This window comes from Schistocerca gregaria, chromosome 1 (assembly GCF_023897955.1).
Source record: "Schistocerca gregaria isolate iqSchGreg1 chromosome 1, iqSchGreg1.2, whole genome shotgun sequence".
NCBI lineage: Eukaryota > Metazoa > Arthropoda > Insecta > Orthoptera > Acrididae > Schistocerca > Schistocerca gregaria.
The window spans coordinates 1,088,946,993-1,088,974,467 of NC_064920.1; positions in this window are offsets into that span (position 1 = coordinate 1,088,946,993).

Here is a 27,475-nt window from a genome sequence, read left to right on the forward strand (position 1 = left end):
TGGCACCGAGACTGAACCTCAGTCTTCTTGCTCCGTGCGCTGCGAGGACACCGCGAGGCAAGAACGCATTCTTGAACAAACCAAACACCTGAAGGCACTACTGAGCGCTGAAAGGGATCAGAGCACCGTAACGGCTAAGAGGAAGAGCGAGCAGAGCAGCGAGCAGCTGCAGCAGCGCTCCCGCACGAACTCGCTAACGTCAGTCGCAGCCCCGCGTGGTGGCCAGGCGGATGCGACCACGTTGACAGACTCAACCGGCGGTGGCGGGCAGGGCGGCGCGCGCACCGCGCAGCACCCCGACAGCACTGAGCCGTGGTGGCAGCAGAACGAGGAGACGCAGCAGTAGCTGCTCTCGCGCATAACCATCGCGCTGCGACCTTCCCCTCCCTGACCCGTTATTGGTTTTGACATTTCGTTTCGTACTCCAAACGTTACCAACGAGTTTGGTTCAAAGCCGGAGAGAAGGACGATGCGAAACTCACAGCTCATTGTCCTCTGAACCATCATGGGTGACAACCAAACCTACAACATTACCACACTTAACGTCAATAGAATTCAAAGTGCGTTGAAACTCCGTTCGCTAAATGATTTCTTGTATGGTACCAGCGTTGACATTGCCCTCCTACAGGAGGTAGTCACAGCCTTAGAAGTGCCCGGTTACGTTCTTACTGATAACATCAATCTTCAGGAGGCTGTAGGCACTGCCATCCTTCTGCGCGACGGTATACCCTTTACGGATGTGCAGCGGCTGCCCAGTGGTCGTGGCATTTCTCTTCGAGTGAATGTTGTGCAGATTGTTAACGTGTACGCCCCCTCAGGTAGCACTCATAAGAGAGATAGTTCAAAATTTTATAAAACCGAGGTTCCCATTCTTCTTAGCGGTTATCGTGAACATCTCATCCTTGGTGGTGACTTCAATTGTGTGCTCAACGACAGAGACCAAACTCCTAACACGAACAGATGTATCGAACTTGAACATGTAATTCATGGCATGCGTCTTCACGATACATGGGAACAACTGCACGGTGAACGGGTAGCGTACACCTTCGTAACCAGTCATTCTGCCAGTCGGCTGGATATGTGTCCGATGCCCTCCAGCGACACACTGTGAACTGTGACATAGCTCCTGTCAATATCTCCGACCATTGTGCATATCAGTGTTACCTCAACCTACACCGCCAGCCAATTTACCGCGGGAAGGGCTACTGGAAATTGAATGTCAGCCTTCTGCAGGATGCCCAACTTGAAGAGGAGGTGAACTTAACGTGGCAACAGCTCCAGCGGCACCGACGTCGTTACGCTAGCGTTCTACAGTGGTGGATTCAGTGTGCTAAGCCTAAATTACGCCTGACCGTCATGAGCTACGCCCGACAAAAAAGCTTTTGGCAGAAACAGACTATTGAATTTTATTATCGCTGTTTGAGAGAACTGTACAGTCGCACTAACAATCCTTCTCGAGACATCGACGTAAAGATCAAACGATATAAAGCGAAAATCACGGCGATACAACGCCAACGAATGCATGGCATCATCGTGCGAGCCCACCCTAAGGACGTTGCCGCCGAAGAACGGGCCTCTCTGTATCACATCCTGAGAACGACGAAACGGTGTAAAGCCATGTTGATTGAAGCCGTCGTTGATGACGCTGAGAATGCCATCACGAAGCAACGTGACATCATCTCGCACGTCTACGACTATTATAGTCAACTTTACAAGAAGCAACTCGTTGATGAACACTCGTGCGAGGATTTTCTTAGGACCTTGAGCTGTCGCTTGTCACAACAGGATAATGCAAAGTTGGAATCTGTTTTCACAAAAGACGAAATCCGACTGGCGGTTCACAGTGCAAAGAAAGGGAAATCACCAGGACCTGATGGTCTCAGCGCTGAGTTTTACCAGCGATACTGGAACGTCCTCGGTCCGACACTCCTCGAGATAGCGAATGAACTCTGGCACCTGGAAGTCATACCCAAGGCATTTACGGAAGGTATCATCCTGCCCTTACCGAAAAAAGGGAACAGCAGGAAGGTCGAAAACATGCGACCCATCACACTCCTGAATGCCGACTTCAAAATCATCACCAGATCGATTAAGCTAAGGATGCAAACCGTTATGTACAAGGTTTTAGGCAGTTACCAGTACAGTGCAGTGCAAGGTCGAAGTGCAATCTCAGCTGCCTGCGATTTGAGGGACATCATCTGTTCATATGCTGCAACTAAAGGACAGGGCGCTCTGATATTTCTAGATTTTGAGAAGGCTTATGACCGTGTACGTCATGATTTCCTCTTTCAAAGCATGAAGAAACTAGGATTTGGACCTCATCTCATAGAATTAATTCGCAAACTTACTACAAACGCCTCTTCACGGATTCTCGTTAATGGCCATTTTACAAAAGAAGTTCCCATCGAGCAGTCCATCCGCCAAGGATGTCCTCTCTCAATAATTTTGTACGCCATTGCAGTAGAGCCGTTCCTGAACAACTTAGTGCATAGCGGGATCGGGCTTAGCGTCGAGTCTGTCACTATCCCATGCATTGCGTATTCTGACGATATATGCGTAACTGTGTCATCATCGCAACAACTTCTGTCAGCAGCAACTCTTCTACAAACATTCACGTTTCTTTCAGGAGCAATACTCAATAGAACTAAAACCACAGTTTTGCAAATCGGTGGCGGTATCGGAGACATATCCCATGTTACCTGGTGCAAAGTAAAGGATTCTCACACAACCCTCGGTGTTACTTTTGAAGCCAAACCAGACAAATTCCTGACGAAGAACTGGTCACACATGCTTAATAAATTACGTGCTGCTTTGATGCTTCACTCCGACCGTGACTTGAACATAGTACAGAAAGTTAAGACCATCGAGATCGCCATTACGAGTAAGATGAATTATTTGGCGCAAATTCTTCCAATCTCCGACCACCTAGCCAAGAGTATACAACAAGCGTTATGTTGGTTTATTTTTAGGGGGCATATTTTCAAAGTTCAGTTCGATGCCTTAACCTTACCTTCGTCCAAAGGTGGCCTTAACCTCATTAAAGTACACAAAAAATGTGTCACCCTGCTCCTAAATCGCATCAGGAAGGAGTTTAGTACCCGGAGGACCAGTCTCATCAGAAACCTCATTCAGCGGTGGAAACCTCATAGCTTGGACCCACCCGTTAACATCGCCGGCATTCCACTTTCTTACCGACATGTGCGACTATACTACATGGAAATGAGCTACATTCGACACAACATCGTGGATACCGGAAGCCTGACGAACAGGAAGCTTTATGACCTTCTCACGACAACAAACCACAGGAATCGTCTCGAAGAAAAATATCCACATACACACTGGAGTATAATATGGCGGAATGTGCACAACGACATTTTACCATCACGCGTCATAGCAGACTGGTATCTCACAGTCAACGATAAAGTAGCAACGAATGAAAAGCTACATAAAATAGGCCTTCAACCAACGCCCAACTGTGACGCATGCGGAAGAGTCGATACGCTCCTTCATAGGTTCACTTGCGGACATGCAGAAGAAATTACAACATTTCTTCGTCAACGATTGTCAGTGATAGACCATACGACGCCCAGTGCTGTATAACTTTTAGAGATCACTCAGCCACAAAAACTGAGGTATCCACGAGCAAAAAACAACGCTACAACGTGGATCATGGGCCACACAGCATCGTTTATTATGCAGAATAGGCATGCTACTTTTCTAGACTATTATTCTTACATAGAAATTGAACACTTTAAAATAAGCCAACATTGTGACTACAGGAGGATATTTGGAAATATGCTGAAAATCATAATTAAAGGTTAAATGCTTCAAATACAATATTTGGATAGTAGAGGTTGCCAGTTGCCTGTATGTATGAATCCTATTTGCTTCCTGGGACTTTATTTCTTGCCGGAATTTTAAGATACTATTCAGATGCTCACCAATGCAGAAGGCATTTTTTTTTCTTTCCCATTTTCCTCTCAACATTTTCCTTCTCTCGCAGAGCAGCGGAGCAACTTTCCTTTCGACAATATTGTGATAGTCTTTTGTGCACCTCAAGAAGACATTTCCTTTCTTTTCTTATATTGCGCAATGGCAGCCTAGAACTCATAAATACTGTGTTCATTCTATTTTCATTACAAATCGGAGCACATGTTTATTTTTCCTTCCTAACAAAAAAAAATTAAAAAAAAGTTGGTAGAGCACTTGCTCGCGAAAGCAATGGTCCCAAAGAAAAAAGAGGGGGATAGCGTCTAAAAAAAAAAGATGGATAGAGCGTCTGCCATGTAAGCAGGAGATACCGGGTTCAAGTCCCTTTCGGGGCACACATTTTCAGCTGTCCACATCGAAAAAAAAGAAGAAAAAAAAGATGGTAGAGCACTTGCCCGCGAAAGGGAAAAAGGTCCCGAGTTCGAGTCTCGGTCGGGCACACAGTTTTAATCTGCCAGGAAGTTTCAGTATTTCTGTTAATTAACTAGGACTCTTCACACTATTGCGAGACATTTAGCGAACAGTGAGTTTGTGTCATTTAAACGCATGGCCTTATCCCTAATGCGTTTGATGCGCCGTCTCCGGCGCAAATATTTCCATCTTAGAGTAGCACTTGTAAGCTGCGCTCTCAATTACACTCCTGGAAATGGAAAAAAGAACACATTGACACCGGTGTGTCAGACCCACCAAACTTACTCCGGACACTGCGAGAGGGCTGTACAAGCAATGATCACACGCACGGCACAGCGGACACACCAGGAACCGCGGTGTGGGCCGTCGAATGGCGCTAGCTGCGCAGCATTTGTGCACCGCCGCCGTCAGTGTCAGCCAGTTTGCCGTGGCATACGGAGCTCCATCGCAGTCTTTAACACTGGTAGCATGCCGCGACAGCGTGGACGTGAACCGTATGTGCAGTTGACGGACTTTGAGCGAGGGCGTATAGTGGGCATGTGGGAGGCCGGGTGGACGTACCGCCGAATTGCTCTACACGTGGGGCGTGAGGTCTCCACAGTACATCGATGTTGTCGCCAGTGGTCGGCGGAAGGTGCACGTGCCCGTTGACCTGGGACCGGACCGCAGCGACGCACGGATGCACGCCAAGACCGTAGGATCCTACGCAGTGCCGTAGGGGACCGCACCGCCACTTCCCAGCAAATTAGGGACACTGTTGCTCCTGGGGTATCGGCGAGAACCATTCGCAACCGTCTCCATGAAGTTGGGCTACGGTCCCGAACACCGTTAGGCCGTCTTCCGCTCACGCCCCAACATCGTGCAGCCCGCCTCCAGTGGTGTCGCGACAGGCGTGAATGGAGGGACGAATGGAGACGTGTCGTCTTCAGCGATGAGAGTCGCTTCTGCCTTGGTGCCATTGATGGTCGTATGCGTGTTTGGCGCCGTGCAGGTGAGCGCCACAATCAGGACTGCATACGACCGAGGCACACAGGGCCTACACCCGGCATCATGGTGTGGGGAGCGATCTCCTACACTGGCCGTACACCTCTGGTGATCGTCGAGGGGACACTGAATAGTGCACGGTACATCCAAACCGTCATCGAACCCATCGTTCTACCATTCCTAGACCGGTAAGGGAACTTGCTGTTCCAACAGGACAATACACGTCCGCATGTATCCCGTGCCACCCAACGTGCTCTAGAAGGTGTAAGTGAACTACCCTAGCCAGCAAGATCTCCGGATCTGTCCCCCATTGAGCATGTTTGGGACTGGATGAAGCGTCGTCTCACGCGGTCTGCACGTCCAGCACGAACGCTGGTCCAACTGAGGCGGCAGGTGGAAATGGCATGGCAAGCCGTTCCACAGGACTACATCCAGCATCTCTACAATCGTCTCCATGGGAGAATAGCAGCCTGCATTGCTGCGAAAGGTGGATATACACTGTACTAGTGCCGACATTGTGCATGCTCTGTTGCCTGTGTCTATGTGCCTGTGGTTCTGTCAGTGTGATCATGTGATGTATCTGACCCCAGGAATGTGTCAATAAAGTTTCCCCTTCCTGGGACTATGAATTCGCGGTGTTCTTATTTCAATTTCCAGGAGTGTATTTGCTGGATGTATTCCAGTCCCTGTCTTCCTCTACAGTTTTTGCCATTTACAGTTCCCTCTGCTATCGTTGAAGTTATTCCATGAAGACCTAACAGATATCCTACCGTCTTGCCCGTTCTTCTTCTCACTGTTTTCCACATATTCCTTTCCTCATCGGTTCTGAGATAACGTGCTCATTCCGCTTAATTTTCAACATTCTTTTGTTATAGAAAGAGGATACTGGCACCAAACAACATCCTCTCCTTACTTCCACGGTACAAGCTTACAGTGACAACGAGACAACATAAAAGGAGGGATACATCAGCTCGAAAGACGTGGCCAAACCAGTGCAGTCTCTTCTGACCTAATATTCGGCCAATGTGTGGAATTCCAAACCACTGATACTGGTCTTATTTCCTTCCTCGTTCCCATTAACTTTCCATGGTCTTGTAGACGGCTCTATAGCTCTTTCGATCTTCGATTCTCTTCTGCTCCGGTTTTCCCACGGTCCATGTCTCACTACCGTACAATGTGGTTCTCCAAACGTACATTCTCTGAAATTTATTCCCCACGACAAGACCTGTTTCATAGTAGTAGACACCTTTCGGCCAGGTAATGCCCTTTTTACCAGTGCTGGTCTACTTTTCATAACTAGCGAGTACGAATTCAAAAACACTGTTGTCGAATCCTGGTTCCTCTCTCCCTATTACTCCAACTTCCACTTCGCCACTGCCCCTCTGCCCCACCCCTATGTGAATATCTTCCGTAGGACGACCTAATACATGACCCCTTTAGCATTTATAAACATACTGAATAATCGTAAGAATAAATGTGAAGGAGCTGGCTGCGTATGTTTTAGGTTAGGCCTTACTGAGACTCTCATCAGTACATACTGCCAGAAGAAAAAATGAAGCACCCAGAAGGGCGGGGAGAAACTCCACGGACTGGGAGGTTGTGTGATGTTATTTCAATGATTACAATATCAGCTGAAATTTAGGAAGAGCTTCACAGTGTGAATCCACTTATCAGTATGAGTTGCATCCCTTCTGGCCTGTATGCATACAGCGATTCAGTTGGGAAGGGTATCATAAAGCCATTGTATCCTCCACTGAGGCAAGCCAGCCCACAACTGTTGTAAATGGTTCTTTATATCCTAAATACTGGCAGTGGTATGCAGTTGACGTCTAGACTCATTCCACACAAGTTATCAAAGACACATACAGGGTGTTTCAAAAATGACCGGTATATTTGAAACGGCAATACAAACTAAACGAGCAGCGATAGAAATACACCGTTTGTTGCAATATGCTTGGGACAACAGTACATTTTCAGGCAGAAAAAATTTCGAAATTACAGTAGTTACAATTTTCAACAACAGATGGCGCTGCGGACTGGGAAACTCTATAGTACGATATTTTCCACATATCCACCATGCGTAGCAATAATATGGCGTAGTCTCTGAATGAAATTACCCGAAACCTTTGACAACGTGTCTGGCGGAATGGATTCACATGCAGATGAGATGTACTGCTTCAGCTGTTCAATTGTTTCTGGATTCTGGCGGTACACCTGGTCTTTCAAGTGTCCCCACAGAAAGAAGTCACAGGGATTCATGTCTGGCGAATAGGGAGGCCAATCCACGCCGCCTCCTGTATGTTTCGGATAGCCCAAAGCAATCACACGATCATCGAAATATTCATTCAGGAAATTAAAGACGTCGGCCGTGCGATGTGGCCGGGCACCATCTTGCATAAACGACGAGGTGTTCCCAATGTCGTCTTAGGCCGTTTGTACCGCCACAAATTCACGAAGAATGTCCAGATAGCGTGATGCAGTAATCGTTTCGGATCTGAAAAATGGGCCAATGATTCCTTTGGAAGAAATGGCGGCCCAGACCAGTACTTTTTTAGGATGCAGGGACGATGGGACTGCCACATGGGGCTTTTCGGTTCCCCATATGCGCCAGTTCTGTTTATTGACGAAACCATCCAGGTAAAAATAAGCTTCGTCAGTAAACCAAATGCTGCCCACATGCATATCGCTGTCATCAATCCTGTGCACTATATCGTTAGCGAATGCCTCTCGTACAGCTATGATAGCGGCGCTGAGGGGTTGCCGCGTTTGAATTTTGTATGGATAGAGGTGTAAACTCTGGCGCATGAGACGATACGTGGACGTTGGCGTCGTTTGGACCGCAGCTACAACACGGCGAACGGAAACCCGAGGCCGCTGTTGGATCACCTGCTGCACTAGCTGTGCGTTGCCCTCTGTGGTTGCCGTACACTGTCGCCCTACCTTTCCAGCACGTTCATCCGTCACGTTCCCAGTCTGCTGAAATTTTTCAAATAGATACTTTATTGTATCGCTTTTCGGTCCTTTGGTTACATTAAGCCTCTGTTGAAAACTTCGTCTTGTTGCAACAACACTGTGTTCTAGGCAGTGGAATTCCAGCACCAGAAAAATCCTCTGTTCTAAGGAATAAACCATGTTGTCCACAACACACTTGCACGTTTACAGCAGAAAGACGAGGTACAGAATGGCGCACCCACAGACTGCGTTGTCTTCTATATCTTTCACATCACTTGGAGCGCCATCTGTTGTTGAAAATTGTAACTACTGTAATTTCGAAAGTTTGTCCGCCTGAAAATGTACTGTTGTCCCAAGCATATTGCAACAAACGGTGTATTTCTGTCGCTGCTCGATTAGTTTTTATTGCCGTGTGAAATATACTAGTCATTTTTGAAACACCCTGTATGAGCATGTCGTTGGCAGTAGAAGTTCCTCAACATCACACGCATAATCGATGGAGCCACATGTCCTGTGGGACAAACACTAACATGTTGAAAACTAGAACCATTGCATGAGAGGCAACGCATCGCACTGTGCCCTTGACGTACCATTGTTCCTCAACCACTACCTGCTGCGATGTAAAGTCACACCCAGTCGCTCGCCACACCATGTTGCCAGAGATAACACTGCATTGCATCTTCAAAACATGTGACCTGTGCTGAGGTTTTACCCACGCTCGCTGGTGATGGTCAACAGGGGCACTGGAGAAATGGTGCGATTCGTGGTGGAACACAATGCGACGCCAGACGTCAAGGGTCTATGCTTAGCTGTCATGGCACTTCTCCAAATGCAGGCGTTTTTCACTGCAGTGTTAACGGCAGCCTCTGCATAGGACAGTTATTCCCTAGTCCAACTGCTGCTAGTCTCAGACCAGCATCACACAGAATGATGCAGCGAGTGCATTACTTGTTCTCGGATGGTGGGCCCAGATGTGAAGCCTTTATGATGTGGTTGGCACACAATAGAGCGATCCTTCCTCGTGGTCGTGAGACGTGGTCTATCAGTTGGTGGTGTGCAATCCTGTCCTCACCTTCACATGGAGTCCAACATTGCGGCAGCCAGCCAAGTGGCTTCTCACAATGGGGTGCCCCTTTCAAACTCATGTCAGGTGCTGATAACGCCATGTCACACGAGTAGCGGCATTTCTGTGTCTTTCACAGTGATCGCTCAAAATCTGTGATGGAATAAGCTGTCGCCAGCACCCTGGTATGCAAAGAGGTTGCAAAAAGATCGATAATAGGCGCTGAATCAATTGCGCCTATCAGGCCAAAGACAGACTCGCAATCAATGCGCCGCCAACGCCCTCTCTACCACTATTATTCAGGTGGCCACTGTAGTCAGAGTTGCAGCTCTAGTGAGAGTTACAGACGCAGTCAAAATCAGAGTCCCAGTCTGAGGCAGAACATAGTGACCAGTGTAATGTTTATAGTGGGATTTCACCAGCAGTGAGGCTGAGGTGGTGCGTTATTGCAGAGCTTGTATCACAACATATGGACTAAAGATATGTAGCTTCTTGTTCTTATGAAGAATAGATGTGTGCAGTTGCATTGTAGAAAGAGGATGCTGGCCACCGAATAACATTTTCTCCTTGCTTCCGATGGTACGAGACTCTACGGTGGCAATGACAACACAAAAAATCTAACACTGTTCACGCTCCTTACACATCTTACCAGGCCTGTTAACAACAATAAACAAGAACAACCCTAATACACTCTGGTTCTAATTCCACCGTCACACACAACTGTATCTCCAATCATTTACATTTCCTTGGATAGGGTGTATTGGTACTAACTTCCGAGAGTCATATCAAAACATCTGCAAGCAGTAAGACTGAAGTGAAAGAAGTAATTTATTTTACAAAATATCTTTACAGGCCTTCAATATAATCTCCATTCTTCTTATGATCGCTTCCCAACGTTTTGGAAACTTCTATATTCCGGATGGGGAATCTTCATTGTTGATATCTCCGATTACTCAATTGGCCCTCCAATTTGGTAAACAAATCAAAGTCTGGTTGGCTCATGTCAGGACTATATGGTGGGTGGGGAAGTATATCCCATCCATATTTGTCGAGCGTTCCTCTCGCTGGTAGAGCACTATGCGGTCTTGCATTATCATTCAGAACGAGGACAACAGCTACAAGCATGTCAGGCCATCTTTGACGAATTTTCGCGCGCAAAACATTTTTGCAGAAACAGCCCGTAGCACGCGCCTGTTACAGACGTCCCCTGGGGCTCTCTATTTGTAGCTATGACTCCATTCACGTTATATGCAAAGATCATCATCAGTTTCACCTGCGGAACTTTTCTATTCTGTCGACTGCGACTTTAGTTCCGACTCAAAATCTCGTACGCAAGTTTCATCAAGAGCATCAGTCCTTTTCAAAAGCTTTTCTCCTTCTGTTCGACAACGCCGAACAATATCTTCCACGATTCTTTTGTGACCTGCTTTCTGCTCTTCACTCGGATTATGCGGAATCCATCTGCAAGCAATTTGTCTCCCCTTCAACTTTCCACTTATGATTCTTTAAACTGAAGTAACAGACATTCTGGCTTCAAACGCAATTGCCTCAAAAAATTTTCGTCGATCGCCTATGAAAACGTCATTATCAATACTCTCATAGTTGTAGTCTATAGCAGCTGATGGGCCCCCATATCTTGGGTTGTCTTCAGAGTTTACCCAACCTTCACGGTAACGAGTAACCCAACATGTTAGTGTGCTACGACCCAGGACTTTTGAAATCACCCCGTCGTACACAGATATCCGAACATGTCTTCCGGCCGCTTACCTTTTTTCTCAGGCAGTATATATAGAAAAGCGCAAATAGATATCCAGCCATTTACAATTAAGTTTCGACTACACATTTTGAAGTATACCACCACCAAGTAGGTTTATTTTAATTAAAATAAGATAGATAGTTTACAAGGAGATTCTTTGTGGCAACAAGTCACACGTACATGCCATCAATTTTACATTAATTTAAGTAAGTCTACCTGTTGATAATGCTATAATCTTCCGAAACTTCTACAAGAAATGTAAATAAGAATTTTTTTATGTTGCTGAGCAGCAATCATACAGAATTTTTTAAGGGAACACGTCGCCTTTTGATTGTTTTATTATTTATTTAAATAAAAGTCAGGTTTCGGGCTTTTATGCCATTTTCAAGTATTTGCTTTTATGTCTTTAACATATATTGCAGAACACTTAACATGTTGTCAACCTCAAAGTCAGCAAGTGTGCCGCAACACATGTTAAAACCATAAAATCAATTACTTGAAAACGGCATAAAAGGACGAAAACTGAGTTGTATTTAAATAAACAATAAAACAATCAACTGGCGATGTGTTCAAAAATGGCTCTGTGCACTATGCGACTTAACTTCTGAGGTCATCAGTCGCCTAGAACTTAGAACTAATTAAACCTAACTAACCTAAGGACATCACACACATCCATGTCCGAGACAGGATTAGAAACTGCGAATGTAGCGGTATCTCGACTCCAGATTGTAGCACCTAGAACCGCACGGGCACTCTGGTCGGCCGGCGATGTGTTCCTTAAACTATTAAAAGAAATAAAAATGGCTTGTTAGAGTTATTTGTGTATGTCTTCTGATTAACAAGAAATTAAGCCTCTTACTGACGACATATTGTATCGTAGGTTGCATGGGGGCTTAATTAAATAAACAACAACAACAACACTTCAAGAATCATGGCTAAACAGAAGCAAACATGTGGAGTATTTCTTGTGTCAAGTGTCACTTGCTATTTCAATTGCTCACGAAGAATGCAGTGTAATAACTGTCAAAGGTCTAAACCTAGTGTTGGTATGTCATGTCGTTAGCTTCCTTTCTATTGGCATCAATTTATACAGCTTCCATTAAACCTCCAGCTCATGTGACTTCCATGACGTTTCTTGTACCAATGTCATTCGTAGAATTATAGCAGTTCATTTTCTTATCTTAAAGTATAAAGCACTGAGCGTAAGCAAAACATGCAATAGCGAGTAAATATACCAGTAGAGAACAGAATGTCAACAAATGGATGTAGCACAATCCCTACAACGAGGCTCTGCCAAGCGAACAATCTATAATTAATACCATAGTGTGACCTAAACTCCATGTTCGTACACCGTATATCAGCATTTCTATATACCAAATTAAAGAGTAGTTATGACAACAAAACAGAAATCTGTAAATATGCAATCCATACGCAAAGCAGCAAAGATATATCTTACATAATAAACAGTTCATTAGCGTCATATCAGCATAAGCAAATAATTGTTCATATGTAATCTTAATAAGGAAACGTGAAGGAACAAGCAGATAATACACAAAGTATAACTTAAATACATAACCATATCAGCACAACTATTGTTGTTGGTGTTGTCTTCAGTCCTGAGACTGGTTTGATGCGGCTCTCCATGCTATTCTATCCTGTGCAAGCTTCTTCATCTCCCAGTACCTACTGCAACCTATATCCTTCTGAATCTGCTTGGTGTATTCATCTCTCCCTCTATGATTTTTACCCTCCACGCTGCCCTCCAGTACTAAATTGGTGATCCCTTGGTACCTCAGAACATGTCCCACCAACCGATCCCTTCTTCTAGTCAAGTTGTGCCACAAACTTCTCTTCTACTCAATCCTATTCAACACCTCCTCATTAGTTATGTGATCTACCCGTCTAATCTTCAGCATTCTTCTGTAGCACAACATATCGAAAGCTTCTATTGTCTTCTTGTCCAAACTGTTTACCGTCCATGTTTCACTTCCATACATGGCTACACTCCATACAAATACTTTCAGAAACGACTTCCTAACACTTAAATCAATACTCGATGTTAACAAATTTCTCTTCTTCGAAACGCTTTCCTTCCCATTGCCAGTCTACATTTATATCCTCTCTACTTCGACCATCATCAGTTTATTTGCTCCCCAAATAGCAAAACTCCTTTACTACTTTAAGTGTCTCATTTCCTAATCTAATTCCCTCAGCATCACCCGACTTAATTCGACTTCATTCCATTATCCTGGTTTTGCTTGTGTTGATATTCATCTTATATCCTCTCTTCAAGACACCATCCATTCCGTTCAACTGTTCTTCCAAGTCCTTTGCTGTCTCTGACAGAATTACAATGTCATCGGCGAACCTCAAAGTTTTTATCTTTTCTCCATGGATTTTAATACCTACTCCGAATTTTTCTTTTGTTTCCTTCACTGCTTGCTCAATATACAGATTGAATAACATCGGGGAGAGGCTACAACCCTGTCTCACTCCCATACCAACTACTGCTTCCCTTTCATGCCCCTCAACTCTTATAACTGCCATTTGGTTTCTATACAAATTGTAAATAGCCTTTCGCTGCCTATGTTTTACCCCTGCCATCTTCAGAATTTGAAAAAGAGTATTCCAGTCAACATTGTCAAAAGCTTTCTCTAAGTCTACAAATGCTAGAAACGTAGGTTTGCCTTTCCTTAATCTAGCTTCTAAGATAAGCCGTAGGGTCAGTATTGCCTCACGTGTTCCAATATTTCTACGGAATCCAAACTGATCTTCCCCGAGGTCGGCTTCTACTAGTTTTTCCATTCGTCTGTAAGGAATTCGCGTTAGTATTTTGCAGCCGTGACTTATTAAACTGATAGTCCGGTAATTTTCACATCTGTCAACACCTGCTTTCTTTGGGATTGGAATTATTGTATTCTTCTTGAAGTCTGAGGGTATTTCGTCTGTTTCATACATCTTGGTCACCAGATGGTAGAGTTTTGTCAGGACTGGCTCACCCAAGGCCGTCAGTAGTTCTAATGGAATGTTGTCTACTCCCGGGGCCTTCTTTCGACACAGGTCGTTCAGTGCTCTGTTGAACTCTTCACGCAGTATCATATCTCCAATTTCATCTTCATCTACATCCTCTTCCATTTCCATACTATTGTCCTCAAGTACGTCGCCCTTGTATAGACTCTCTATATACTCCCTCCACCTTTCTGCTTTCCCTTCTTTACTTAGAACTGGGTTTCCATCTGGCTCCTGATATTCATACAAGTGGTACTCTTTTCTCCAAAGGTCTCTTTAATTTTCCTGTAGGCAGTATCTGTGTTACCCCAGCACAACTAATGAGGTGACAAGTATAAATTAAATAAATAAGCACAGCAGGCACATAATAAAAAATGTGACATCAGTGAAAAAGCAGTGGAGCCAAGTGATGCGTAATATAAATAAGTAACAACCCTGTTCATTAATCAATCATTGTCAAAATCAGTTAACACAAAGTATAAATCACGTTATCGCGAGCAGCAAATTACGTCTAAAGTACGTATCTAAGTGGAAATATGTTACCTGAAAAAGAAACTCAATTAATAGTTACCTTTTTTAGTTTATTACTTTCTTCTTCGAAATTACATTCTTCCTGAAATTTTCTCGATAGCAAGTCCTCTTAACGTCGGACACACACAGAATTTACCTTAAGTTCTTAAATATTTTATACAACTGTATCCCGAAAAAAACTGAACGTTAATAACATAATTTATCAGGTCACTATAGCTTTATACTGAATTTAATCGGAGAAATTCGACTGTGTATTTGTTTGCGGCTGTCAGTTCATTCGCACTGAGCGCTCGATCAGCTGTACGTAAGCGTGACGTAGGAAGTAATTGTTTGCGGTCAACGACTGCCTTGTGCGGCGCGCAGACTTGACTGTTGATTTGAGTATGTGCCGCCGCCAGAACACGGCGCGGTATCCTTAAAGGCTGTGTTCACTCTGGCGGCCGGGCCGCGCCGACACGGCGTGAGCCTCCCAGAGCCGAGCCGGCGACATCCCGAGTGTTTAATATTGCCGGCGCGGGCCGACCGCAGGCGCGAGCCTGTGGAGCAGCACCACTTCTGCAGTACACGCATCACACGTCTCCCTTCTGCTTTCATCACAAGTGTGACTGCACACGTCTTTTATTTTACGATGATACCTCACATTTCACAATCAGTTAGGAAAAATTACGTTTGTTATAATGATACATGCGAAATTACTTTTATTATATTTATTTAATCTACCGTATTTACATGAATTTGCAACAATAGCTTCCCAGCGATCGCCGGCATTGCCGCCACTGAATAGTTCGCATTTGCTTGTAAACGGAGACAGATACGAGTGTCACTGAGGGACGGAAATGTGTCCCTACCAGATGACAATGCATTGTAAAGTCATGTTGTGGCACATTACTATAAGCTGTTGTCTGTGACATCTTTTTGCAATGTTCTTACTTTAATGAATGCAGAATAACATATACATAACATTAACTTGTGTCCATCAATTTGGTATCAAATGGTTCAAATGGCTCTGAGCACAATGCGACTTAATTTCTGAGGTCATCAGTAGCCTAGAACTTAGAACTAATTAAACCTAACTAACCTAAGGACATCACACACATCCATGCCCGAGGCAGGATTCGAACCAGCGACCGTAGCGGTCGCTCGGCTCCAGACTGTAGCGCCCAGAACCGCATGGCCACTCCGGCCGACAATTTGGTATCAGAAATTCGGCTAGTATGACAGTAATGATGCCGTTTCCAGATTATGGAGCGAAGTAACCAAGGAGTGTGTTTCAGATAGTACACACAAATATAAATTATTTTCCTTCATAATTTTATTCGTTTTATTTACAGTGAAATGAGATACACAATAATACAGTAAATAGCTAAGTACTTTCAATTAAAGAATGTATTTTTGAAAGGTTTTTTAAATTATTTTAAGTTGCATTTTTAACGAAATATTCAACAAAAGTGTTCTGACAGTTTTCGAACGTAATGTGGAATTTTTGTTGAATGTGGCACCAGCTGTCTGCATATCAGTATTGTTACAAAACTTTTCAGCTTCAACATTGCATCCTTCTCTGTCAAGGACAATATTATGAAGCAGACAAATGCACGTGACTATGTGATCAGCTACGTGTTTCAGTTTCCTTCCTCAGTAGTCTCCATTTATTGGTCACTATACCAAATGCACATTCAACAACTTTTCTTGCTCTGGATTGCATATCATTGTATAGAATCTTCTCGTTGTCCAAATTTCTGCGAAGAAAAGGTTTCATCAAATTCTCTTGTAAGGGGTAAGCTGCATCTCCCAAAAAGACGTACATTAGTTCCTGACACATTCCTTCAAGTCTTGTTGGTGGCGGTAGTAACAGCTCCCCATTTGCAAGTTTCTTATATAACATACTTTCTTTAAACGCGTCTGCATCACATTGTTTACCGTAGGCACCAACATCTACAGCTCTAAAATTGTAATTTGCATCAGCAGCTGCTTGGAGTACAATCGAATAATACTGTTTGTAATTGTAAAACATGCTGCCAGAAAGTTTAGGACATTGGGCACGTATGTGCTTCCCGTCTATACATCCAACACAGTTTGGAAATCCCCATCTCGTATGCATTTCACTGGCAATTTCTTTAAATCGAGAAGCAGTTGGCGTTGTTAAATGAATGGGAGCAAGTGACACCCAAATGGCCATACAAACGTCTTTCACCACCACTGATACGGTGGACACTCCTAATCGGAATGACGATGCTAGTGCATGAAAGGAGATGCCAGTGGACAGATACCTGAGAAAAAAAAAAAAATCGTAAAATGTGTTACTCAAGTGTGGTGTTGGGCGACGTTTTTACAGGTTTGTTTGCACAGTAGATATTTACTTAGTCCATGTCATTTCACTGTTATACAACAATAAATAATTAAAGAGACGTTTTCTTGCACCCTTCTATAGTCTTTCAATTAAAATAATGAAATCGAAATGCAAAGACCCGAGAGAGAGTTACAGAGAATAATTTTTGTAGCTTGGCAAAATATGGTCATGTGATCCTGGGAATAGTATATTAAAATGCAATTCCACTCGGGCTTTGTTCTGTCATATGATTTTCTTAAGTTCCAAGAGCTATGCACAGTTCCTTATCAGTGGAAATAGAACCACTGAGTCAAAGCGCATTATCTCAAAACACTTCGTCTATCAATCTGTCTATCTTACAAGGTAATGAGAAGAATTTTGCGAGGTCATCAGTGGCTCCACAGGATGAACCATCACCACTGCCAAGCGCTGCATCATGAAGAAAAAAGAAGAAAAAAGAAGAAAAAAGTTGGAAAATTCTAAAGGAGTATTTCTGCGATTCTTGTTGAAGGCACAGCAAGACATTACCCAAAATGACGGAGCTAATTACTTCCTAATGATACTCAGGAGTCCCATAAACTCTCTTCCCCTCAGAGGTGAGCGTTTGTGAAATTTAAAATACAAAAGCATGACTAAAATTAATTGGGGTAGTGAATGCTGCACAAAGTTCTACTGCAAACCAAAAAGGGGCTCTCCCCACCTGATCATTATACATAATTTTTCTTCTGCTGTTATATTTCTGCGAACATTTGTGTTCCGTTTCGAAATTTTGTCTCGAATGTTCTACAGCACATACTGTTCAGGATAGTTTTTAAGGTCTTCATGTAAAGAAAAACACTCTCCTAAATGTCTGTCGCTATTTATGGGATGAATCCATAACCTCCTACTTCATCTGTACTTCCAAACTCGACGAGTTACTGCAGAGTCAAAACAATACCAATAAAAGAGTGACGACATTGTTCTACAAGACAGCACAGACTAGCTGAAGGTGAGCAACTGTTGGCTTCAGGTGCGTTTTCTACTGACTTGCTTGTCAGCTGTCGAAGGGTAGGTATTTTTTAAAATGTATTTATTTGGCCTCCGGCAGCTAACAGCCATTTAGCCAAAGGAAGAGAAAAAACAATGAAGAACAATGAAACGCACAGATGTGTCGATCTACAGTAGTTTCATTAACTCTCCATTATTTTTTCTGTCACAGTAGACAACGAGACTACAGAACTGCGCTTCAGTTTCTGCAGTAAACGTATCACAAATCTCCAGTTTGTTTTTGTGATTAGTTTTACATCATATCTTATCAGACCCCTCCCCCTGTGGGTTCGGGGGTAAGAATAGGCCCGCGGTATTCCTGCCTGTCGTAAGAGGCGACTAAAGGGAGTCTCAAACGTTTTGGCCTTAATGTAGTGGTCCAACTTGGGGTTTGACCTCCATTTTTCAAAATTTCACAGAAGTACGAGAATTTTGGGGAAGGACGCCTTACGTGGTGTCTCACTGGTCCTCAATGCACTAAGAACTTGGCACTCAGCATTGTAACGGCGTTGTAACCGCACCCACTATTCCTCAAATTGGGCCTAAACGCCTGATGGGTTGCACAAGTTACGCCGATAGTGCGTCCCCATCTGCACCTACGATCATGATGGCTTTCCATGGCACCCGAAATCCAGCACGGTAGACAGCCTGTTGTGGTGGGGTCGTCATGTACCCTCTAGGTTGTAGCCCCCTGACAACACAGGGATCGTACTGCCGATACCTCAGCTGTACCGTTCCCTCGTCGGCCAAGGAGTAGATGCCTGTCTCCTTGGGGCATCAGGACTCCCGTCAACGGTCATCCTGCCAGGTGGCCCTTGCTGAGGCTGGATGGCGCCCGTGGGGAGAGACCCTGGTCGGAGTGGGTGGTATTGGGGAGGACGTTTCGCAGATGAAACGTCAACATGTTTAAGGTCGATCTGCGGCCGAGTCTTTTAAAAAGAAAGGTACTGTCTCTAGTTCTGGTTCTCCTGCCCTTTCCGCCTTGGCCACTCCCTGGGAGGAACGACAGGCCCTCCGGCTTGGGGCGAAGTACTTCCCCCGGTATTTAGTCTGTTCTCTGACCGATGGGGGGACGTATCCTCACCCCTATCCTGTCCCCCATCCACCTCCTCACCCCATCCGGGGTCTAAGCCTCTGCCCCCCAAATCCCTCCCTTCCAAATCCTCCCCTCTCGTGGCCCCTGCCCCCTCTGCCCCAGGGGCTACCCTTCCTCCTCCTCCCCCTCCGCCGCCTGAGAAGCGATCCTCTTCTCATGCATCCATTGGGGAAACATTCCAGACCCCAGCTTCCGAGGTCCGGCGTTCCAAAACGGACCTCACGCCTTCTTCAAGTCCAGCCCACCATCCCCGTGCCTCATCGGACTTCCAAGAAGGCCTCCAAGAAGAAGTCTTTATCCCCCTCTCCACCCCGGCGCGTTTCGTCTGACGCTCCATCCGTGAGTCGCTGCTCCCGGCCGTCCTCAGTTTCGCCGGGACGCTCTGCTGCCAGGCGCTCAGCTGGCCTGTCGTCGGTGAATGATGCTGCCCCTCCTGCGCAACCCAGGAATGCGGCCGCAGCTGACGACGACTCGATGTAACAGGATCCGCCTCCCGCCGGTTGTAGCGTTGTTCCCTCGAAACCTGGCCCTCTGCGGCCGTCGAGGTGACCAGCTCTTCACCCGTTTTGTCCCCCCTTTTTTCTGACTAGCGATGGCTTTGTTACATTGGAACATAAGAGGTATTCGATCTAATCGGGAGGAATTACAACTGCTCCTCCGCCTGCACTGTCCGCTCGTCCTTGGTCTCCAGGAAACCAAGTTGCGCCCAACTGACCGTATTGCTTTTACCCACTATACCTCTGAGCGGTCTCACCTCACCCCGGTGGACGGTATTCCAGCTCATGGTGGGGTCATGTTGCTCGTTCGGGACGATGTCTATTACCGTCCCATCCCATTGACCACCACACTCCAAGCAATAGCTGCCCATATTACTCTTTCTGCCTTTACTTTTTCTGTTTGTACTGTCTACACTCCATCGTCGTCTGCAGATAGTCGGGCTGACATGATGCACCTGATTGTTCAGCTTCCTCCGCCGTTTTTATTGTTTGGCGACTTCGATGCTCATCATCCCCTTTGGGGCTCTCCTGCATCCTGTCAGAGAGGCTCCCTCTTGGCGGATGTCTTCAACCATCTCAATCTTGTCTGCCTCAATACTGGCGCCCCGACTTTCCTCTCGGACTCTACTCATACCTACTCCCACTTGGACCTCTCGATCTGTTCTACCACCATTTCCCCTGTGTCGTTCGTCTCGTGCACCACACCCCATAGCCACGTCCTTCGATCTGGAACATACAGAAAGCTGACTGGGGACTTTACTCCTCCCTGGCGACCTTTCCAGACCACGATTTTCTCAGTTGTGACAGTCAGGTCGAATACCTCACAGCTGTTATCATCAATGCTGCCGAACGTTCCATTCATCGTACTACCTCTTCTTCACGTCGCGTTTCTGTCCCCTGGTGGAATGAGGCTTGTAGAGACGCTATCCGTGCTCGACGACGTGGTTTACGCACCTTTCGCCGCCATCCTATGTTGGCGAATTGTATTGGATACAAACGACTACGAGCGCAATGCCGTAGAGTCATCAAAGACAGTGAAAACGCTTGTTGGGCCTCTTTCACCAGCTCCTTTAACAGTTTTACTCCCTCTTCTGTCGCCTGCGCCGGCTGTCGGGCATTAAGGCCCACTCCTCAGTACCTGACCTGACTTCAGGTAATGAGGTACTTGTTGATCCTGTGGATGTCTCCAACGCCTTCTGCCGCTTTTTCGCGGAGGTTTCAAGCTCCGCCCGTTACCACCCTGCCTTCCTTCCCAGGAAAGAGGCAGAAGAGGCTCGGCGACCTTCCTTCCACTCGCTGAATCTGGAAAATTATAATGCCCCCTTTACTATGCGGGAACTCGAAAGTGCACTTGCACTGTCCCGATCCTCTGCTCCGGGGCCAGATGCCATTCACGTTCAGATGCTGACACACCTTTCTCCGGCAGGCAAAAGCTTTCTAATTCGTACCTACAACCGCGTCTGGACCGAAGGTCAAGTCCCCATGCGCTGGCGTGACGCCGTCGTTGTTCCTATACCCAAACCCGGGAAGGATAGACACCTTCCTTCTAGTTACCACCCCATTTCTCTTACGAGCTGGGTCTGTAAGGTGATGGAGCGCATGGTTAACGCTCGGTTAGTTTGGATTCTTGAATCTCGACGGCTACTTACCAATGTTGAATGCGGCTTTCGTCGCCGCCGGTCCGCTGTTGACCACCTTGTGACCTTGTCGACATTCATCCTGACCAACTTTTTGCGAAAACGCAAAACGGTAGCCGTGTTCTTCGATTTGGAGAAGGCTTATGATACCTGTTGGAGAGGAGGTATCCTACGCACTATGCCCAGGTGGGGTCTACGCGGTCGCCTTCCCCTTTTTATTGATTCCTTTTTAACAGATCGAAAGTTTAGGGTACGTGTGGGTTCCGTACTGTCCGACGTCTTCCTCCAGGAGAACGGAGTGCCTCAGGGCTCCGTCTTGAGCGTAGCCCTTTTTGCCATAGCGATCAATCCAATTATGGATTGCATTCCACCTAATGTCTCAGGTTCTCTTTTTTTCGATGACTTCGCGATCTACTGCAGTGCCCAGAGAACATGCCTCTTGGAGCGCTGCCTTCAGCGTTGTCTTGACAGCCTGTACTCATGGAGTGTGGCTAATGGCTTCCGGTTCTCTGAAGAGAAGACAGTTTGCGTCAACTTTTGGCGATATAAAGCGTTCCTTCCGCCATCCTTACATCTCGGTCCCATTGTTCACCCATTCGTGGAAACAACTAAGTTTCTAGGGCTCACACTGGACAGGAAATTTTGTTGGTCTCCGCACGTCTCTTATTTGGCTGCCCGTTGTACACGTTCCCTTAATGTCCTCAGAGTTCTTAGTGGTTCCTCTTGGGGAGCGGATCGCACTGCCCTGCTTCGCTTGTATCGGTTCATAGTCCGATCAAAGCTGGATTATGGGAGCCTCGTCTACTCGTCTGCTCGGCCATCCCTCTTACGCCGTCTCAAATCCATCCACCATCAGGGGTTACGTCTTGCGACCGGCCGGAGCATTCTACACTAGTCCCGTCGAGAGTCTTTATGCTGAAGCTGCCGAATTACCAATGACCTACCGGCGCGAAGTACTGCTTTGTCGGTATGCCTGCCAGCTGTTGTCAATGCCCGACCACCCCTCTTATCAGTCCTTCTTCGCCGATTCTCTCGACCGTCTGTATGGGTTGTACATGTCTGCCCTGCTGCCCCCTGGAGTCCGCTTTCGTCGCCTGCTTCGACAATTGGATTTTGCCCTCCCTACCACCTTCAGAGAGGGTGAGAACCCGACACCACCTTGGCTCCAGGCTCTGGTTCATATTCATCTCGACCTCAGCTCGCTCCCGAAGGAGGGTACTCTGGCTGCAGTGTATTGCTCACAGTTTGTCGAACTTTGTGCGCGACTTGCCAGTCACACCTTTATTTACACTGATGGCTCCAAAATTGACGATGGTGTCGGCTGTGCCTTTGTCGTCGAGGCCGTCACCTTTAAATACCGGCTCCTCGACCAGTGTTCCAGCTTAACGGCCGAGCTTTTTGCTCTCCATCAGGCCGTTCAGTATGCCCACCGCCACCGCCATTCATCGTATGTACTCTGCTCTGACTCACTCAGTGCTCTTCAGAGCCTTGGAGCTCCATATCCGGTCCATCCCTTGGTGCATCGGATCCAGCAGTCCCTCCATTCTTTCGCTGATGATGGCTCTTCTGTCAGCTTTCTGTGGGTTCCCGGTCATGTAGGAGTGCCTGGGAATGAGTCTGCTGATGCTGCAGCCAAGGCTGCAGTCCTCCTGCTTGGGCCAGCCTCCCATTGTGTCCCGTCATCTGACATTAGTGGAGTTGTTTGTAAGAGGCTTGTGTCATTGTGGTGGGATACTTGGTCATCACTTCAAGGAAACAAGCTCCGGGCCGTAAAACCGTTCCCAACTGCTTGGACAAGCTCCTCCCGACCATCTCGGCGAGAGGAGGTCCTTCTGACCAGGTTGTTGATTGGGCATTGCCGGTTTAGCCACCGCTACCTGCTATCCGGTGACCCAGCCCCGCATTGCCCTTGTGGTCATGCATTGACAGTGCGCCATGTTTTATTGTCGTGTCCCCGTTTTAGTCAATCTCGTGCTGTCCTGTCTCTGCCATCTACTTTACAGGATATTTTAGCTGATGACGCTCAAGCAGGTGCTCGTGTTCTTCGTTTTATTACTTTGACTGGCTTGTCCAAAGACATTTAACTCTGTCACTTATTTTATCTGCATCTTTGTAAGAACTTTCTGGTGTTCCCCCCCCCCCCCCCCCCTTTGAGTTTATTAGATTCTATGTGCTCCTATAATTGTGACTGGGCGCTAATGACCTCAGTAGTTGAGCGCCCTTAAACCAAAAAAAAAAAAAAAACTTATCAGACCTAAGTCATTGACACTTCTATCTAGACACTTTATGTAGACAATGAGACTATAAAAATAATACGAGGGACCGACACTAGGTCTGCGCTGATCACTAGTAATTACACTCCTGGAAATAGAAATAAGAACACTGTGAATTCATTGTCCCAGGAAGGGGAAACTTTATTGACACATTCCTGGGGTCAGATACATCACATGATCACACTGACAGAACCACAGGCACATACACACAGGCAACAGAGCATGCACAATGTCGGCACTAGTACAGTGTATATCCACCTTTCGCAGCAATGCAAGCTGCTATTCTCCCATGGAGACGATTGTAGAGATGCTGGATGTAGTCCTGTGGAACGGCTTGCCATGCCATTTCCACCTGGCGCCTCAGTTGGACCAGCGTTCGTGCTGGACGTGCAAACCGCGTGAGACGACGTTTCACCCAGTCCCAAACATCCTCAATGGGGGACAGATCCGGAGATCTTGCTGGCCAGGGTAGTTGACTTACACCTTCTAGAGCACGTTGGGTGGCACGGGATACATGCGGATGTGCATTGTCCTATTGGAACAGCAAGTTCCCTTGCCGGTCTAGGAATGGTAGAACGATGGGTTCGATGACGGTTTGGATGTACTATGCACTATTCAGTGTCCCCTCGACGATCACCAGAGGTGTACGGCCAGTGTAGGAGATCGCTCCCCACACCATGATGCCGGGTGTTGGCCCTGTGTGCCTCGGTCGTATGCAGTCATGATTGTGGCGCTCACCTGCACGGCGCCAAACACGCATATGACCGTCATTGGCACCAACGCAGAAGCGACTCTCATCGCTGAAGACGTCCCTCCATTCACGCCTGTCGCGACACCACTGGAGGCGGGCTGCACGATATTGGGGCGTGAGCGGAAGACGGCCTAACGGTGTGCGGGACCGTAGCCCAGCTTCATGGAGACGGTTGCGAATGGTCCTCACCGATACCCCAGGAGCAACAGTGTCCCTAATTTGCTGGGAATTGGCGGTGCGGTCCCCTACGGCACTGCGTAGAATCCTACGGTCTTTGCGTGCATCCGTGCGTCGCTGCGGTCCGGTCCCAGGTCGATGGGCACGTGCACCTTCCGCCGACCACTGGCGACAACATCGATGTAAAGTGGAGACCTCACGCCACACGTGTTGAGCAATTCGGCGGTACGTCCACCCGGCCTCCCGCATGCCCACTATACGCCCTCGCTCAAAGTCCGTCAACTGCACATACGGTTCACGTCCACGCTGTCGCGGCATGCTACCAGTGTTAAAGACTGCGATGGAGCTCCGTATGCCACGGCAAACTGGCTGACACTGACGGCGGCGGTGCACAAATGCTGCGCAGCTAGCGCCATTCGACGGCCAACACCGCGGTTCCTGGTGTGTCCGCTGTACAGTGCGTGTGATCATTGTTTGTACAGCCCTGTCGCAGTGTCCGGAGCAAGTTTGGTGTGTCTGACACACCGGTGTCAATGTGTTCTTTTTTTCCATTTCCAGGAGTGTAGCTTTTTTCTGTCCTTCATCATATGACTACACTAAACCAAGCTGTAACCGCGCGAACTTGCGGACGCGGCACTGACGCCACTGAATAGCTCGCATTACTCGTGGCCAGATACTGATATCAGTATCATTTTCATTTCAAAAACGTTTTGGTACTTTTAGCTACATTTCATTCCCAACAATGTATGGTCTAAAACGGATGTAGCAGTAAGCTACCCGCTACATATCTATTTCACTACAAGATTTGTAAATCAAGTGCACAACGTTGACAAATACCATCATTTCACAATGATTGCTAAGAAATATGAAAAGATAAATGACTCAATACGAAGCTAAGATGTTACACTACCACGTGTACAAAAACAGATTTTTTTTTGCCGCATACTTTCTTCAAAATCGATTGGGAAGCGTTACGAAATTAAGAAATCACGCGAAACGAAAATTAGACTTTTCTTTTTCACGACGTAAGTAATGCTTTTAAGGGAAAAAATAAGTTCATAAAGCGATGTGCCGAAGTCTTATATACTGCTAAGAATTTTTAAAACATGAAAATCGGAGAAGTTGATTTCTCTCATATCGCCGTTCCGGCTCGGCGCGGCGCGCAGTGTGAACGCAGCCTATATTCTCTACGTGTTTACGTGTAACTGTTAGTTTCTCAAAAGTATGTCATTCCACAAAAATTTGAACGTTCGTTATATGATGTATTCCCTTAGAGCGCCGAGATTTAAGAGTGTCTACTTCGACAGTGTTATCATGAATAATTTTGCGAACTCTATATGGACCGTTATAAAGCAGAAAAAATTTGCGACACAAGCCCTTTCCTTTGTGAGACAAGCGATGAGACTTAATTAATACCTTTTGACCAACTGACAAGGATTTTAAACGACCAGGACGTTTAGCTGATTTCTCTCTTCTAACAGCCGCAGATGCAATATTTTGTAGATCCAGGTGGACAACATCAGAATGCCGCAGTTTCTGTGTAGGCGGAAAAGGAACTATTGCAGAAATGCGATTTGTCGGTGCTTTACTTTTTAATATCGATATAGGCGGAAAAGAAGTTGAATCATTAGGGAGTTCATTCAGAATGATTTGAAAAATATGAAGATACTGATCCCACGTTCCGTGATTCTGATGACAATAAAGACGACACAATTTATTGATTTCCTTCATCCATCTCTCTGAAGAGTTTGATTGAGGGTGAAAAAGTGAAATGAAAATTGGTTTAATATTACGATGCCGTAGAGTACAAAGTCAAATTTTAGAGCGAATCGTGATCCATTATTTGATATAACTTTATCAACATGAACCACTTCTTTAAGAGAATGTTTGATGAAAGCATTAGATACTCAACGAGCTGTTGCTTTACGTAAAGGTTGATGTCAGTTCCACAACTACCAAAATGTACGCAAAGCCATTAGTAGAACGAACCACTGGACCTGAAATGTCCCCTTAGAAAAATTGTGCAAGACTGTGCTTAAACAGACACACAATATTTTTTAGCGCAACGCAATCTGACTTTCAAACATCCCTACAAAAGACTGGCCCTGACTAACATTAACCTATACCTTTCACAAATCACTTACCTCACAAAAATCTTCGTTACCCGAACTACTGCAATACAGCGAGCGCCACTACTGCCAGCTTAATCGTGTTCAAAAGTCATAATATATATAGCAGTTCATGACATCCAGTCTTACAAATTTCAAAACTCCGCCATCTCTCTCCCCATATCCACCACTGCTGGCGGCTCACCTCCAACTGCGCAACGCTACGCGCTGTTCACATCCAGCTGCCGCTGCCCAACACTGCATTGGCAGACAACTATGCAAACCAGCCACAGGCTGCACACAGCACAGCCAGTAATTTGCATACAGAGCGCTACGTGGCGGCAGCGTTACCAATATAAGAACCTAAACAGCCTACTTACAGACCGAACAAATCGACTGCAGCCATCTCCTTTAATTTCGCTGGAATGATAGGAAACAACGGTGCTCTGTGAGAAATAGTTGGCGGCTTAGCATTTTGACATAATTTGCATTTGGCAAGAACGGATGGAATACGTTTTTCCATATTACTGAAGTAGCAATTTTCCCGTAATTTATGAAAGCATTTTCTGGGACCAAAGTGTGCGTAACTGGAATGTGTATACCAAATCAATTTATTAACCCACTCATCAGGAATGCAAACTAACCAAACAGAGTTGTCGTCAGATTTTCGTTTAAAAAGAATATCATTGCGAACTAAATAATACTGTCTGATCGCTACACTTGCCTTTCTCCTCCACTTCTCCTTAATGTCCTTCCAGATTGGATCCTTGTTTTGCTCCTTAGCGATGTCCTGTAGCGAAGACGAAATAAAATTTTCAAACGCAACACCTTGAATATACATCAAACAATAATTGTTTTCTTTGCAGTCCTCCTCAGCTTTTTGTTTCA